Genomic DNA, 14,737 nt, shown 5'->3' on the forward strand with positions numbered 1-14,737 from the left:
TTGAATCCAGCAGACATTTCCATAAAGCAGGAAAATTCAAAGTCAGTTCAGTCACTATCTGTTGTGTCCTGCAGAATGTCTCGCAGACTCTTTCAAAATGAATCAGGAACCCACGAAAGATCATCTCACCTTAGGCAAGTTCAGTAGTCCTCTCTCTGTGGGTTCTCTGTGTCCAGTTTATGCAATAGTCCAGGCAAGAGCAGTTTCTTGCCCAAATGGCTATCAAAACTCCATAACGAGCCTCTTCGATGCCCATCTTCCTCTTGAAGAGATTGGTGCTGCCAGGAGCAGAGTGTCTCATTGTCATGAAAAGTCCTCAGTTATTAAAACATTAAATGTCCTATTCTGTAATCTTTGAAAGACATGAAGAATGTCTATCTAAAATATATCTCTATATATCTAGAAAATCTAACTAACATGACTACAAGCTTTACTATTATCGATGATTATCCATTAACAACCTATATTTCTTAATTATACAGTACATATTTAAATGAACTACACAATCACAATACCTTAATCAAAATCAGAAACACTTATACATATAACAAAATTGACCTTAAATCTCTATCAATAAAGCAAAATCTATACTAATGTAAATTATTCATATCTATATCATATCCCCCTTTAAATGTAAAAGAATGTTTATAAACCATATTTGGGAATATGGGCGCAGTTTTTTCTCTCCAAACTGCTTCCTGCTGAATGGGGGCGTCGTTAATTAGGTCTTTCATGGTATAACCTGTGTGCTAGTTTCATCTCAGTTGGCAGTTGAGCGAAGCAATTTTTTGAAGGCGTGCACAGGAACCATTCAGGAGGACGTGGTCCATCTTACCAAATCGGAATAGAAGAAATGAACAGCGTCATCCTCTGTGAAAACAAAATAAGAAACTCCTTCCCAAAGTATCATATCCTTAGATCTTAATTCAAAATATCTATGTTGGATTCGTTCAGCAGTATTTATAAATAAATATCTTTTAGCAGCTGTTGCTCCTTCCTCAGCATTCAAATAATTCAAAGAGAGCATAATAGCATACAGTATCAAGATTCTCTGTGTATTTTCCATCTTTGTACAGCTTTGTTTTAACCTCTATTTCATTTATTTTTACTTTTAACTCTTTGCTTTTTGAGACAGGTTCTGTATCTTTGACCTGAAGTAACTCTGTAAACCAGGTTGTCTTTGAACTCTCAGAGATCCGCCTGTCTCTGCCTCCCAGGCATTCAGGATTAAAGGTGTACACTACTACACCTTGAACTCACAGAGATCTCTTTGTCTCTGCCTTCTAGGCACTGGGATTAAAAGCGTGTGCTACCACACATAACAACTCTTCCTTTTTTTTTTTACTTTAAGAACTTCAACTTTTAGTCTGCATATATTTTTAACACACTGTAAACCATTTAAAAATTTTCTTTGTCTTTGAATCTCTCTTTACTGTATATCTCTCTTTTTCTGACCACATGAGTCTTTAATTTACCAAGCAATGTCAGTAGGATTAAAGGCGTGGCTTTGCCAGCTAGATCCAGTCCATTCCTTAGCTTTCCAGCCTCATGGCTGAGGTACTAGCTGTAGCCAGCAAGCGAGCTTCAGCAGCCTGTGCTAGCAAACCGCACAAACCGCCTGCGTAAAAGAGTCAGAGTTTGTCCTGGCAGGACAGCCCAGAAAGCCGGCATTTTTAAATGGCGCAGCTTTTTTCCTGCTATGGCTGAAAATCGAAAAGCATGCATTCAGCTTTTCGACAACACCATTTAAGTGTTTCGTGGCAGGACCTCTTAATGAGCTGCAGGCTTTGCAGCTAAAGCTGAGTCAGGAAGCCTCTCTTAGATGAGGCGCTTGCTTGTTAGCAAGCAGAGCAGACCCGAGAACACAGCGAGTCTAGTTGCCATCAAACAAATCGTAGCACTTTACTCCAAATGCTCTATTCAAATGCTCTGTCTCCCACAGGAGCCAGACAGAGATCGCAATGGCAGCACAGCCCCAGGAAGTTGCGCTTTAAAATGACACAGCGTTTTTTTCTGCTACTGTTGCCGAATCAGGAAATCTCTCTACAGCATGCCACCAACAAACAGCAAAAATCTGTGTTAAACTCTCGCTCCCTTATTTTTAAGCCTTCTCAGGTTTTTTAAGTGGGTTTAGTTGTCCACACGTCTGGGCGCCATAATGTAGTAATTAGGGCAGTGGCGGGGCTGCGTCCCCAACACCCCAGCCTCCTGCCCGGCTAGCTTATGCCCGAAATAACAACACACAAACTGTATTCATTTAATCACTGCTTGGCCCTTTAGCTCTAGCCCTTACTGGCTAATTCTGATATCCCAATCAACCCATTTCTAATAAACTGTAGCACCGGTCTTACCGGGAAGATTCTAGCCTATGTCCATCCTGGGTCAGATCGCGTGCGGAGCATGGCGTCTCTCTCAGGCGTCTGCTCCCGAGAGGACAGCAGTTGAGTCTCTGACCTACTTCCTCTTCCTCCCAGCATTTTGTTCTGTTTACTCCACCCACAGGGCCAAGCAGTTTCTTTATTGGACAATGACCTTCCTCCATCAATGGAGGTATTCTGTTTGCTAGATTTATCTCAGTCAGCAGTTGGGTAAAGCAATTTGGGGGGTGTCATGGAGACCTTTTTGGTGGTCTTGGTTCATTAAATCATATTAGTCTGGGAGTAATCCACAGCTTCTCATCCTCTGTGGAAACAAAAGAAGAACCTCTTTTCCAAAACAACAAATCCTTAGACCCAAATTCTGAAGACATGATACCTTGAGAGTATCTCTGCTGGTTTGCTTAGCAGCCCATACAATGAAATGTCTCTCTGTACTTAGATCCTTCACAGTCAAAAAAATTCAAGGAAAACACATTAATATATATAATCCAGAGTTTCTATGTGTTTTCCATCTTTACATAGTTTATTTATCTTACTCTATTTCTTTTATACAAGTTTAATATTTATTTTATTATCTTTACTTCTTTAATCTATGACTGTCTGTTACATTTACTGTCCCTTTACTCTTTTTCTTCTCTCTTACCAATCTATGTACATTTTTTAAACACATTGTGTATTATTTAGATATCTTTATATCTGAATCTCTTTTATTGTGTGGCTATAATTCTTTTCTGTCCAGGAGCACTTCTTTAAAAAAATCAAAGCTTTGTCTTTTAGTTCTGCCCAGTTTAACATGGTGAAGGCATGTTCACTGCCTCTGCAAGCTGTGCACACTGCCCCAGCAGCAGATCTATATCGAGTCATTAAGCAGCTTGTTACACCTTGCAAACAAAACCCATTTAAATGCTTAGCTTCCTAAAGAGCAAGGGATAGTGCTCTCAGCATGGCCTAGGAAGCTTGGGGGAGCAGTTTATACTGCTGAATCAAGAAGACCTCTCTTAAGGAGCTATAGCATACTGTCAACAAGCAGAGCCCATCTGAAAAAAAAGTGCAGGTAAACTTTGTTTTTTAGTGTCTAGAATTCCTTTCCAAACCTTCCCAGGTTTAATGTGAATTTAGCTAATATATGTTTGAGCACCAATTTGTTGTAGGAGGCTGCACTTTCATTTCCTGGCTGCCCAGACTCTGGAAATCATCATTCAGAAACTGGGTTGTTTTCAATACTGTTTGGCCAATAGCTTAAGTGTATTTCTGGCTAACTCATATCTTAAATTAACCCATATCCATTAATCTGTATATCACCACAAGGCTGGATAAAGTTCCGGTGTCTATCTTTGGTGGGACTACATGGCTTCGCTGACTCTACCCTCTTTTTCCCAGCATTCAACTTAGCTTTCCCCACCTAGTTCTGTTCTGCCCTGCTATAGGCTCAAAACAATCATTTATTAATCAGTGGCAATCACAGCATACAAAAGGGAATCCCACATTATGAAATGAACCTTCTTTTTTTCCCCATTTCCATGTTTTAAAGGTAGCACTGTCTGAAAATTTCTATTATATCACTATTGAAATTTTTAATCTTTTCTCTCCTTTTTTTGGTTTAATTTTCTTTTCCATTTTACAAACCAACTCCAGTTTTCCCTTCATCCACTTTACCTGAACCTCCCACCTCTCCCTTACATCCTACCCTCTATCCACTCCTCAGAGGTGGTCAGGCCTCTTTGGGGAGCCTGGCCAGCCAGGGTGAGGGATGACCAAAAAAACTCCCACCTGTATAAAAGCCGAGAAAGGTATTCCACCATAGTGAATGTGCTCCAAAAGGCAAGTTCATGTACTCCAAATATGTCCTGGTCCCTCTATCAGCCCCCATCACCCCATCAGATCAAACCACATAACTGCCATACACATTCATATGGACTTGCTTGGTCCCATGCAGGTTCCTAGCTGTTTTCAAGAGTCCGTGTGCTCCCATTAGTTTGGATCAGCTATATCTGTGTTTCTCTCAATCATGACCCACCCCAATCATATTATTCCTCCTCCCTCTCTTCAATTGAACTCTGGATGTTCAGCCCAGTGCTTAGCTGTGGATCACTGGATCTGCTTCAATCAGTTACTGGATATAGGTTAAATGAAAACAATTTGGTTGGTCACTAGTCTAATTATAGAAGATGGCCAGTTCAGGCAATATGAAAAGACAGTTTATTAAAAAATAAATATTATGTATAAAGATGCTCACCAATGTAGATTTCATCTAAGAACATGAGCCACTGTGTTTACTTGTTTCATGCTAATTATAGTGTTCATTGGTATAAATCCCTTTTGCTAGGAGTCTTATGTAGGGACATCCTTGTGGATTCCTTGGAATTTCCCTAGTACCAGGTTTTCCGTTAATCACATAATGCTTTTCTCTATCAAAATATCTCTTTCATTGCTCTCTTACTTCATTCCTCTCCCAACTTGGTCATCCCCTAGCCCTCATTTTCCCATACCCTATCCCCTCCCTTCTACCTTTTCCCAATTTACCCAGGAGATCTTAACTATTTACCCTTCCTAAGGCCTTCCATTTGTGTGTCCCTCCTTTTTTACCTAGCAATTGTGGATTGTAGGCTAATTATCATTTGCTTTATATCTAATATTCACTTTGAGTGAGTAGATACTGTGTTTGTTTTTCTGGGTCTTGTTTCCATCACTCAGGATAGTGTTTTCTAGCTCCATCCATTTACCTGCAAATTTCAATATGCCATTGCTTTTTTCCCAAATGAATAAAGTTCCATTGTGTAAATGTACTACATTTTATCTATCCATTCTTTGGTTGAGGGATATTTAGATTGTTTTCAGATTATTGTTATTACAAATAATGGTAGAAGCAAACATCAAATTACCAAATAATCCAATATAAAAATGGTGTGCAGATCTGAACAGAAAATTATCAACAGAAGAAACTCAAATGGTTGAAAGACATTTAAGAAATGGCAAAACATCCTTATCCATCAGGGAAATGTAAATCAAGAAAACTTTGAGATACCATTTTATACCTGTCAGAATGGCTAAGATCCAAAACACTGGTGACAGTTTATGCTGGATAGGATGTGGAGTATAGGGAACACTTCTCCATTACTGGTGGGAATGCAAACTTTTTGAGCCACATTGAAAATCAGTCTGGCAGTTTTTCAGAAATTGGCAATCAATGTACCTCAAGACCGAGAAATACCATTTTGTGGCATATATCCAAAGGAAGCACAATCATATCATAAAGTGATTTGCTCAACTATGTTCTCCTTCTTTGCCTAATCCTATAATCCTATGGCACAAATTGAGGGTGTCAGTCATGATAAGCAAGTGTTCTACCACTAACCTTTATTTAAATCATATTTCCCTTACTTTTTCTGTAAGGTTTTTATTGAGGGGTACATGGCAGTGTGACAAGGACCTATCCATAGGGCATAAACTGGCTTTTCTGAGCCCATTCCCTATGGTGGGATGACTTTCTCAGCCTTGATGCAGTAGGGAGAGGCGTGGTTCTGCCTCAACTTAAGGTTCAAGGCTTCATTGATTACTCCTGGAAGGCCTTACCTTCAAGAAGGGTGCTTAAAAGAAATTCAACACTACCTAAGAAATGAGAATAATAGAGGGTTATTTGTTTAGGGGTAGACATCAAATCACAATCCTCTGCTGGGATGGAGAACAGCAATCAAATCTTGTAGCGAAAAAAGAGAGCATATACATGCTTTATTTCAGCATAAATAAAGTCCTATATATATTTTTGCATTCTAAGTTGGAATTTTCAAAAGCAAGAGAATCAGTAAGTACTTGATTAGGATCTGGGTCTGTTACTCCTATTTTTACAGCCTTAGTTAATCTATGTAAAAAAGTCACTAAATGGGTCTCTATGACCCTGTTTAACCCTGGTATATGATTCACTTTATTTTCTTAGTTTTTGAATCCTGTCCCAAGCATTTAAGGCAGGATTGTGGCATAAGGACAAGATTTGTTCACTATAAAGAGCTTGAACATGTGGTTCAGCATAAGTGCCCTCACCAAGAATTTGATCTTGGGAAGTCCCAAGTCCTTTTGCTTTTCTCTGTTATTCTAAAATTTTAGCCTCTTCCTAGAAATAATATTTAAACATCAATTGGGGCCCATCATCAAGGACTGTGGAAACTGAAGTCAGTCATTTGGGGTCACCTTAATGCTAGAAGCCCATGTTTTTATCATCTCCCTAACAAATGTGGAATGCAAATTATAAGTTACAACAGCTTCCTTAATTTCTTTTAGATCATTCTTTCCTAAAGCTATGCCTTTAGTTTCTTTGGATCCTTTGGACCTTTAGAACTTGATGCTAAGGGGCTGAAGAGATGGCTCAGTGGTTAAGAGTATTGCTGCTCTTCCAAAGGTCCTGAGTTCAATTCCCAGCAACCACATGGTGGCTCACAACCATCTGTAAAGAGGTCTGGTGCCCTCTTCTGGCCTGCAAACATGCACACAGACAGAATATTGTATGCATAATAAATACATATATTTTTTTAAAAAAAGAACTTGATGCTTTGTCAGTGTAGATTAGAGAGTTGGAAGCTAAAACCCTTGGTAAGTCATATCTGACAGCTACCGGGGATTTTAAATACTGCCCTTGCGCCTTTTTTCCCTGTTCATCAGCTCCAATAATTTCCTCAAAAATTTCAAATCTTTTTACTATTGTCTTTTGTAAAGCCTGAATCTCCTGGAGGCAAAATAAGTGGTCCTGAGCCGCTTTAGTTTCCCGTCTTGGTACTGGTTAAATACTGAGAAACATGTTTTGTTTGATGAATTAAAATCAACTAAATTAACTCCGTACAAGGAACAAGAAGCCCATAATTCATAGGCATGGAACACAAACTGGAAGCTGCACAGGAGACGCCATGCAACAAGGAACTTGGCAGTGTGGGAGGGGATACTTGAGAGCTTGGGAAATTTCCAAGTCACTGCATGCAGTTAGCTCTGCAGTGGTGGGGGTTTTACAGAAAAAAAAAAAAAAAAAAAAAAAAAAAAAAACCACTTAGGTAAAAGCAAGCCAACTGGCACAGTTGAGAGACTTTCTGAGCTGTGGACCAGTTAGGCCCTCAGGCCGTCCACCCAGTAGATGTAGAGTCCAAATCCACAGGGGTGCCAGATGAAGATAGATGCTTAAAAGAAATCCCACATTAGCTCAGAATTGGGAATAATAGAGGGTTATTTATTTAGTAGTAGACTCACAAATCACAAACCTCTGCTGGAATGGAAAACAGCAAGTGAATTAGAGGCATAAATAGTATAAGGGGCCACGGCCAAGTGGGCGGGTAACTTAAAGGCTACTGGCCATAGGAATCTCTACAGGATCTAGCCATGGAGCATGAACTGGCATTTTGAGCTTATTTTCTATGGTTGAATGCCTTGCTCAGACTTAATGCAGTAGGGAGAGGCTTGGTCCTGTCTCAACTAAATGCCCAAGGCTTTGTTGACTCCTCATGGAATTCCTTACCCTTTTGGAGGTGTGGATAGAGGTTGGATTGTAGGTAGGTTGGGGGAAGCAGGAAGAATGCAGGTAGGAGGAGTTGTAGTTAGTGTGTAAAATGAATGAAATATTTGAAAAAATATTATTATTATACATATTTATTTACTCATTTATTTACAAGAGTATGTGCACTTCCTCTTCTTGATCTTTTTCTTTACTGTGTTACAAATATATACATATATATGTATGTATTTGTATGCATATATAAATACATTTCTAGATACAATATATTAAGTCTATATACCATTATTTGTACTTATGATTTCAAATCTGATTATTTGATATTAGAAACTAATTGATGTATTAGTTCCTAACAAAGACGATTTCTCCAGCTATAAACACTTCTCAGTCCTCTGTAGTTCTTTGTGTAGGATTTGGGAGTCTCATGAACTTAACCCCTTCCACTTTAGCATATCTATTGCTGCTGATCTTGTCCAGCTCATTTTAATTCAGTCATGCTGGGGAGATTTTATGAAGTGTAGTATAAGATTACTGGGAGACACAGTCTCACAACAAAGTCCCCGATCCTTTGACTCTTACATTCTTTCTACTGCCTCTTCTCCAATGAATTCTGGGATTTAGATACTTAGCTGTTTTGTAAATAAATCCACTGGAACTAGATTTTTAAAGTCTGCATTGTGTTTGGTTGTGTTATTCTGTAATGATCTCCATTTGCTACCATGATAAGGTGAAAGGACTAAAAGTTTCTAAGAATATAAGGACAAATATTTAGAATGTAGTTAGAGGAGACACTGGTTTAGGATAATGGCAGTCTGTGACTTCTTCTTTAAGAATCCCCTCAACTGAAGAATAGATAAAGAAAATGTAGTACATTTACTCAGTGACAAAAAAATAATGACATCTTTAAATTCAGGCAAATGAAAGAATATATTAAACAACATATTGTATGTGGTAACCCAGACCCAGAAAGACAAATACAATATGCACTCACTCATAAGTGACTTTTAGATATAAAGTAAAGTAAAGCCAGCCTACTATCCACAATCACAGAGAATCTAGATAACAAAGAGGACCCTGAGAGAGACATACATTGTTCTACATAGGGATATCCTGAGTAAATTGGAAGCATGGGAATCATGGGATCAGGTAAAACAAGAGAAAGGGGAGGAAGTTAAGAAAGAAAAAAAAAAGAATTTAATAATCATATAAACCTTAAAAATTAAGTCATCTTTGATCTCCACAAATGCACTATGACATGTGCATGCACCTCATATCCTCCAACTATAGTTATACTAAATAAAAATAATTTTAAAATATGCCATACTAATCCTATTAAAATGTTTTTATGTGGCATGTTGAAATATTGGGATATAAAAATAAAAAGGATAAACTAATAAAAAAAATCATGATTTCACCAGCCCTGTTTGTAGGCTAAAAGCCAGGACTAGGTTTGACTTCCTTCCTGTTGAGTAGGAATAATCAGTTAGAGTGCAGCCAGCGACTACAATGGTATCCATGCTGCTGCTGCTGCAGTGCCCTTTAGATTGTGTGCCATGATGATCACTGCTGTAGTTTACAAGTGTCATAACTGGGTGTGACTGTTGGTTGTAAACAGCATTTGGAAATTTGCATGAAGCTTTCAGGTACCGTAAAAGCCTGGAGAGAAGAAATTCAGGTCAGTTGTTAGGAATCTCCGGGGAAAAAAACCCAGTAGCAATAGAAATAGTATGCAGTTTTGAGGAGTCTCTTGACAACCCTGATGAACAGCTTCAAAGAGAACTTCTCAAACATTGTCTTAGAGTCGTTGTCAGATTTATTACTGTTGTTGCTGCTTTGGCTTTGGGACTGAATATTGTCAGCCAAGATATAAATTTCTCATTTAAACTATATATATATATATATATATATATATATATATATATATACACATACATATCTAAACACAAACATATTATTACATAAATATTTAGGAAGATAATTAATAGAATAATTTCTTGTAAATGTTTCAGTCCTTTTCACTGTCATTACATTCTTCACCTTTCTTCCTCTCTAATTATCTCCATCAATAGTGTGTTTGATGTAAGACATTTGACTATTTTTCTGTCATTTTTATAGTAAATAATTTGTGCATTTGGCTACTCAGCATTGATTCAACAAGATGATGTATAGCAGGTCATTTAATTCCTTGTTAATTATGAATAGAAAAACCTCCATATGTGTGGTCTCTCACAGTATAGATTTCTCAACTTTAGATGCAAACAATAAGTAAAAAGTATTATGAAACTGCATGTAACAGTTTCAAGTCTAAGTTGCAAAGCCTCAAAGGATCAGTCCTCCGACTTTTCCCATTTTAAGTAGAATACAACACAGTTCCTTGAATAAAGCTATAAACAGAATATATGCAAAACATTTATTACTTACTGAGAAAACATCTGTCTTGACTATGCAAATTTTCTTCATAGCTAAGAATGGCAGAGTGTACCATAAGTCAAAATCAGCAACATGTTGCTTGGAAGGATACATGCTTCAGGGAACATGGAATGGAACTGAAAACTTTGGTTTGACATGAGAGATTGTTAAAAATAAAGAAATTTGTGCAAGTAATACTAATCTGAGGGGAAAAATGTAAAAGAAATTATGAGCTTCAACCCCAGTGTCATAACTTACCGAAAGCTACAATTACTGCTGTTTTCTTCACCCCGATCCACTGCTGCTACCATGTCTGAACTATTATCAATGATTTTAGTCTAATATTCAGCATTGGAAATCACAAGATGAAGGACAAAGTAAACAGAAGGACAAGTTATTCACAGAAGTTATCTCTAGATCATTTCAATGAGCAAGCAGTGGAAATGCGCCAACTGATGAGAAGAAAAATGTGTCAGATAAATTTAATAGTACACAACTATTGCTACTTCAGTCTATGCAAGACAGTTCTTACTTAAGTAAAGGAGTTTTAACTCATGAAACACTTTGGAATTTTGATTAAAATTCTTAGTGTTTGTGTTTCCCAGTGTTCATGTGAACAGAATTGGAAGAAACTGTAGATATGGGAGGAACAACTACCATGGAAAGCATCGATTTAAAATAACACAAAGAGGCTAGAACAATATCTCTGAATTAAAGAGCTTTGGTTGCTTTTCCAGAGAATCTGAGTAGTTCCCTAGACACAAAACTTTTCATAGCCTGAAAATTCCATTTTCAGGTGACCCATGTTGTCTTCTGGCCTCTACTGGTATTGTATACATGTACATGTACAGATATGCAGACAAAACACACTCAAAATGTAAAAATAAAACTTTAGAAAGAAAATGTCACATGGAAACCTATAACTTCAGGAGTATCCAAAAATATACACAACATATAAGGAGTTTAAATTTTACCCAATAAGAAGAGAACAATAACCCCGCTAAATATCACAGGATAACAAATAAAAGCACAGTAGAAAACATTTGTTTGGTGATACGGGCAAGTAAGCTCTCACAGATCCCTAATCATCACAGGCTATTGCCAATGCCCTTGATTTGCCCCCAGAACTTGACAATAAGAACCAGCAAATGAAGGAGATTAATTTTATGTTTTATGATGTGTAGAAATATACACTATTGATATTTTTATAGTTTTATATTAATAAACATAATCTATCTGAATGTGAAACCAATCTGATAAGTTTCAAAATTATAAAAGTTAAGTAGAAGACAAATCTTTTTCTTTTCTTCAAATTTGAAAATTTATACACAGAATACTTTCAAGTTTTTTCAGTATTCAAGCATTTGTTATGATTTACTTTTTATTATTATTTTGTTTATTTTTTTTTATTGAGAAAAAAAAATTCCGCCTCCCCCCAGCCTCCAACTCCCCACCCCTCCCACCACTCCTCTCCCCCTCCCTCTCCAGTCCAAAGAGCAGTCAGGGTTCCCTGCCCTGTGGAAAGTCCAAAGTCCTCCCCCCTCCATTCTGGTCTAGGAAGGAGAACATCCAAATTGGCTAGGCTCCCACAAAGCCAGGACATGAAGTAGGATCAAAACCCAGTGCCATTGTCCTTGGCTTCTCAGCAGCCCTCATTGTTCGCCATGTTCAGAGAGTCCGGTTTTATCCCATGCTTTTTCAGTCACAGTCCAGCTGGACTTGTTGAGCTCCAATAAATCAGCCCCACTGTCTCAGTGGGTGGGCGCACCTCTCTTGGTCCTGACTTATTTGCTCATGTTCTTCCTCCTTCTGTTCCTCATTGGGACTTTGGGAGCTCAGTCCAGTGTTCCAGTGTGGGTCTCTGCATGCAAATGGATGGAAATAGAAAATAGTATCCTGAGTGAGGTAACCCAGACCCAAAAAGATGAACAAGGGATATACTCACTCATAATTGGGTTCTAGCCATAAATAAAGGTCAGTGAGTCTATAATTTGTTATCCTAAAGAAGCTAGATAAGAAGGTGAACCCAAAGAAAAACATATAGCTATCCTCCTGGGTATGGGAAGTAGACAAGATTGCCATGCAAAAATCGGGATCTTAAGGGTGGGGTGGGAGGGGGGTAAGAGGAGATGGGGAGAGAAAAATGATTTATTTTTTTAATCTATGAAATTAAAAAAAGAAGGATGAACTTGTTGACTGCTTGTACTAAAACAGACATGTAAGAGGGTCACCATTTCAACAGTGCCTTCCCTGCTTGCCTGTTTGATGCTTTTGAGAAAATTACCAACCAATAGTTCTCGGCACTCCTCACCTTTGTGCACTTCAATCCCAAGAAACCTTTGTATTTATATTCATTTTACTCTCTCCTCTCTGAAAAATTGCAGCAACTTTGTTTTCACGGCATGTAAAGTACTTTCTACCATGCAGTATTTTCTTTACTTTTATTTATTCTAAAATCAGATATTAGCTTCAGTCTTTTTTGTCAACACCTTTAATGAATCCTTATTGCCAAAAATGTTAAATATCTTAATTATTTTTTTCAAAATATTAAAATGCAGTGTCTTCTCAGGCTTGTTGACTTCCCATCATTTCTCTATCCAGAACACTAGCTTCTGTGAAGTTAGACAACTTGGTAAGTAAAATGTTCATGTTATTTTTCACCTTTATCCTTTCCTCACATCATTACCCTTTAATGTGAAACTGTTTTGCTTCCATGTTGCCTGTCTCTAAATTCAACTCAACTCTTCAAGCCCTACCTAGCTTAATTCTTGCTTATTTCCTAAAATCGTTTTTAAGGACTCCAGGCAAGTGTTACTGCCTCCAGTCTAAAGTCTTACGCAATTCAACATCTGTCTCCACTTATGAATGCCTTATTCACCACTCCATAGAATCATGAATGCTACTGCATATGTTTAATTTATTGGTTGGTTTTAGAGATACAATTTTAATACACTCATTATAAGAAGAAAAGCACCAGACATACTATATATTTTTGACAAATGAAGATGTTTTTTTCTTAAAAGGTTTCTAGCCATAAATAAGGGTCACGGAGTCTACAATAGGTGAATCTAAGGAAGCTAAGTAAGAAGGTGAACCCAAGGAAAAACATATAGTTATCCTCTTGGCTAAGGGAAGTAGACAAAATTGCCGGGGAGAAAATTGGGATCTTGGGGGTGGGATGGGATGTGGGTAAGGGGAGATGGGGAGAGAAAAGTTAGAAGGGAAGGAGGGGGGGGGCCTTGGGGAAACAGGAGGATTGGGATAAAGGAAGGTTGGACAGGGGAGCACGGAACCACAATTCTTAGTTAAGGGAGCCACATTAGGGTGGGCAAGAGACCTGACCCTAGAGGGGCTCCTAGGTGCCCAAGCCGAGGTCCCCAGTTAGTTCCTGGGGCAGCTGAGGTTAGGGAACCTGAAATGACCCTATCCTAGACCAATACTGATGAATATCTTGCATATCATCATAGAACCTTCTTCTGGTGATGGATGGAGATAGAGACAGAGACCCACACTGGAGCACTGGGCTGAGCTCCCAAGGTCCCAATGAGGAGCAGAAGGAGGGAGAACAAGAGCAAAGAAGTCTTAAAAGGAAAGGCAAAAATTTATATGAAGATTATTAAAAAGGAAAATCAGTTGATGGTACTAAGCCTGATTATTTTTCCTACATGGTGTTTTCATTTTTCTGTGACTTTTCTTCATGGGTTTTATGATTTGATGATTATGAAATAGAGCAAATTTATGTATTTCATGCAACCCCATAAGCAGACAAGGGTTCTTTTCTATATGTTTAAAATATTCAAAATACAAATAAAGCCAAAATTATGACTAAAAACATCAAAGTTGCATCCTTACTCTTTTCTCCTTCTTTACACTTTTTTCTTTCCTTCAAGTTTGATGTGTTGATCTGAATAATTGCCAAAATTTTCATAAAAATGTATTTTTACCATTTTTATCTTTTTTCTTTTGAAACCTGCTGTTTTCATTCAGATTCTTCCTTTAATTAAGGTGTAGTTAGAAATTCTGTATGTATGGCTGTATTTCTATAAAAATCTAAGTTTTCAAAACTCATGTTATTATGTCATTCCCAGTAAGTTTTATGATAAATCAAGGCATTTTAAGGGTTATACAGTCTAATTTTTTTTTTTTGGTTTTTTGAGGCAGGGTTTCTATGTGGTTTTGGAGCCTGTCCTGGAACTAGCTCTTGTAGACCAGGCTGGTCTCGAACTCACAGAGATCTGCCTGCTTCTGCCTCCCAAGTGCTGGGATTAAAGGAGTGCACCACCACCGCCTGGCCTACAGTCCAATATTATCTGTACAATGGATACCATAAAACAATAATTTATTGAAAATTTATGTATCTTTTTATTGACTTTATTAATATTATTTCATAATGACACTATGACCTTTTAATTGTAAACCAGTTTGTTTTGACATGTTTTTCTCCTTTTATTCTATTCTAATA

The sequence above is a fragment of the Microtus oregoni genome, unplaced genomic scaffold, assembly GCF_018167655.1.
Source record: "Microtus oregoni isolate MIOR12 unplaced genomic scaffold, Mior012 000013F_ref0000133, whole genome shotgun sequence".
In the NCBI taxonomy this organism is placed as follows: Eukaryota; Metazoa; Chordata; class Mammalia; order Rodentia; family Cricetidae; genus Microtus; species Microtus oregoni.